General features: G+C 40.6%; 1 pseudogene; it reads right to left on the reverse strand.

Annotated features, from left to right (window-relative positions):
* Positions 1–929: 929 nt before the first annotated feature.
* On the reverse strand, positions 930–1047 carry LOC129772031 (U4 spliceosomal RNA; annotated as a pseudogene).
* Between the last annotated feature and the right edge of the window lie 3040 nt (positions 1048–4087).

Consider the following 4087-nt stretch of genomic DNA (forward strand, 5'->3'; position numbering starts at 1 on the left):
ATGAGCTTATAACTTAGGGCCCTCAACTGACCATCTTTGTGTGTTATTCTACTACATCCATGCATCAATCATCATGTGATGGTGATTCTAGCTTCTCACTCCACATACGATCGATCTGCTGCATCGGTAATTAGTGGTGGAGTCCCGCTGTGAACAGTCTAACTGTGAACATTCGAACAATAGAAATATTCTTACGCCGAAAAAGCGACTTGTGTTGTGTATCGATAGAATAGGAATGAATACTCTTGTGCCTAAATGCCTAATGTGTAACTAATAAAAATGTGTATCGATGAGATAGGAAAACTCTTACGCCTAAATGGCTACTGTGTAATATACAACATGAGAAAAAATGTACACGACAAATTCGGCTCTATTACAGCTGAATGGCTAGATGAGCCTAAGAATAAAAAATAAACAGATGGGATAATAAAATTGATGCAAACATCTTTGCAATCTATTAAGAAATTTTCGAGCTATAAGCATTCGAAATCTTTGATATTTTCCTACTTGTTCACTACCTAGATTTTCAATTTACCCCCCATATTTCACAATTATTCAATTGTTTATCTCAAGACGGTTAAACGTAGTCCTACGTCAAAAAGCTAAGGTACCATGTATAGGTTACTGTAGGTGTTCGGTCATAATTGTTCGAGTATGGTGTAGACTTTCCGAACTACGGGATAAATAACCCTATATTTGCGGTGAAAAGGGAAATCCCGGTTCGTAACAGCATGAGTAGTAATCACTGATAATTTAATGAGCAGTTGCAAGCATCTGTTATAATCAGAGCCCGAAATCTTCGTAGGTGAAAAATGAAGACCGACTCTACTCTCAGTAGCTTCGCTTCGACTAGAACTGCTTCGGCTGTCGTCCCCAACAAAAAGTGATTTGACTAGAAAATGAATTGACTAGCGTTCACTAGCGAGGATGACTGGTGAACTAGTCCATAAATTTTCGTGTACGTTACAAAAGAATCTAGTTTTCAACTAGCAATAATCGCACCTCGGTAAAACCTCATTGGTTACGATATCGCCACTGCGCAAAGCTACAAAAGAATCTAGCTCACCTGTAGCGTATGTCAAATCACGTTGAACTCAAACATCGATGCATGCATACGTACATGGGAGAGAGAAAGGAAGGAACGAATTCGTTTTGGATGAAGTCACTTCAAAATGCAATGAGAACAATTTGACTGGGTAGAATGAAATTATATAGTCGAGTCGGCAGAGGGAGATAGCAACTAAACGCTCGACTGACTGTTTAGTCGTTTTGGCGGAGAAACTGCGTGAAGAAGCCAAAACTCATTACTAACTGAATACGGATATAGTCAGTCAGACAGTCAGCTGACTATCCTCAGTTGACTATGACTATGCAGAGCCCTGGTTGTAATCATTACCGCAAATCGAATTAAGTAAATAGTGATTACCGTATTTTATCATAATTAATAGTAGAGACTTATTATAAGTTGCCGATGGATATGTGATGCAAATGTGAACAACAAAAAAACTTTTTAGATGTTTAGAATATTTTAAAGCGACAGTCTCAAATCGCAATCTGTCATTTATTTTGCTTACAGTGCTCGATCTTTTCAGATTATGTAAAGTCTGTTTTGAGATTCTTATAATGAATAAAAATATCGAAAATAATTTTTTTTCTTAATATTTAAAAACAACAGAAGAACTTAAAAAAATTAACCACGAGAGCTGATATCAATTCCGGAAAATGAATTAGGAAAATGTTCCATTGTTACGTTCGTGTAAGAAAGGTTATCTGCTTTGAATCTAAATAAAGGGTGTGTCACATCAAATTGCATCACGGAAAAAACGCTGTAGAAATTCGCCCAATAGACCGATCCTTTTGAAAATTTTAAACAGTAAAATAAAAAACTATTAAACAACTTTTGGCATTTTCTTTTTATTCATACTTCGAGCCCAAGCCCGTATGCTCGCACCTTCCTCTTCCCGTCCATAAGATTCTGTACAACGTCAGGTTGTATTTTTTTTGAACAGGAATCCATTTTCTCTTGAAGTTCGCCTCCGATTTGACAACTTTTGGGTTCTTCCGGAGGGCCTGCTCCATAATCGCTCAATATTTCTCTATTGGGCGAAGCTCCAGCGCGTTGGGCGGGTTCATTTCCTTTGGCACGAAGGTGACCCCGTTGGCTTCGTACCACTCCAACACGTCCTTTGAATAGTGGCATGAAGCGAGATCCGGCCAGAAGATGGTCGGGCCCTCGTGCTGCTTCAATAGTGGTAGTAAGCGCTTCTGTAGGCACTCCTTAAGGTAAACCTGCCCGTTTACCGTGCCGGTCATCACCAAGGGGGCGCTCCGCTTTCCGCAAGAGCAGATCGCTTGCCACACCATGTACTTTTTGGCAAACTTGGATAGTTTCTGCTTGCGAATCTCCTCCGGAACGCTGAATTTGTCCTCTGCGGAGAAGAACAACAGGCCCGGCAGCTGACGAAAGTCCGCTTTGACGTAGGTTTCGTCGTCCATTACCAGGCAATGCGGCTTCGTCAGCATTTCGGTGTACAGCTTCCGGGCTCGCGTCTTCCCCACCATGTTTTGCCTTTCGTCGCGGTTAGGAGCCTTCTGAACCTTGTATGTACGCAGGCCCTCCCGCTGCTTGGTCCGCTGGACGAATGAACTTGACAAATTCAGCTTATTGGCGACATCCCGGACCGAACTTCTCGGATCACGTCTAAACTGCTTAACTACGCGCTTGTGATCTTTTTCACTGACGGAGCATCCATTTTTGCCGTTCTTCACCTTCCGGTCGATGGTTAGGTTCTCGAAGTATCGTTTTAGTACTCTGCTGACCGTGGATTGGACGATTCCCAGCATCTTACCGATGTCCCGATGTGACAACTCCGGACTTTCGAAATGAGTGCACAGGATTAATTCACGACGCTCTTTTTCGTTCGATGACATTTTTCCAAATTTACGACAAATTGACAGTGAAGCGTGGCCAACGTGATCTATACACTCTTATCTGATTATAAGCGAAAGCTGAAGATATAAATCCTAAAAATTAAATTTCTACAGCGTTTTTTCCGTGATGAAATTTGATGTGACACACCCTTTAAATAATAACAATTTGGCGTTATATTCAAAATTCCTGGTACAATTTTGGCAGACCATTTGGCATCCAATAATTGGGTGGTTAATTACCGTTGAAATTATAACAGTCATTTAAATAAAATCAAATTTCCCGCATGCAACCCTTTTGTAGCAATTTTGCTCAAAGACATGTCCAAGCACCGTGTCCTTGCCCCTTCAGTAATGTATTTTGCAATAGATTTTCACATTCTTACATCGTTTAGATCCACATTTCACCGAAAGGGTTGAGTGCGTTCCGCCTATGTGTTCCACACTCGTTGTAAGGGAAAAGGGTGCCAAAGAAACCCAACAGACGTGCGTAGTTTCTTGTTTCGTTCGAAGAAATTTTCCGGAACGAATGATGTGAAGGATATGCGTTCTCTAAAACGCTCCCTCTAACCTTGGGTAACCCGTAGCCAATTTTGAATGGGGAAATTCTTACAAGTGACAAGACATGTGTAAGAAAACTGCGAAGAAAAATGACATGGAATGGAGGCGCAGGACTTTGATAAACTAGCATCCATGTTGGGTTGCCAACCAATCCAGCATACGATGGTGAGGAACGGTGACATTCCGATGTTTATTGAATTGGAACGGCTCTGATTGAAAGGAAATTGCTGTTTTGGAACGGCCGAGTGGAGAATAGATATATGGCACAGTCTATCGAAAGATGCCGGAATGTGATTGTTCTTGCAGTCCATTATTACATAAGGTTTTGGCGTTGTAAACTTTCTTTTCGTTGAAATTAGCAGCTAATTTACGTCATGTGTTGTAATAAAGATACGCAGATTCCGCAGCGGGGGAAAAGTTAGTTTATATTTTGTTCTAGCGTTGATCAAACATATTCCTTTTCAGTCATTTGATAAATGAAGTTTATTCCTCTCTCCATATCCTTACAAGTAAAGAATTGTTCGATCTCATTGAAATTCATGCCCAGAGTTTATCGCTAAATTACAATCACCATCACAATTGTAAACAATCCCATAAC

This window comes from Toxorhynchites rutilus, chromosome 2 (assembly GCF_029784135.1).
Source record: "Toxorhynchites rutilus septentrionalis strain SRP chromosome 2, ASM2978413v1, whole genome shotgun sequence".
Classification (NCBI taxonomy): domain Eukaryota; kingdom Metazoa; phylum Arthropoda; class Insecta; order Diptera; family Culicidae; genus Toxorhynchites; species Toxorhynchites rutilus.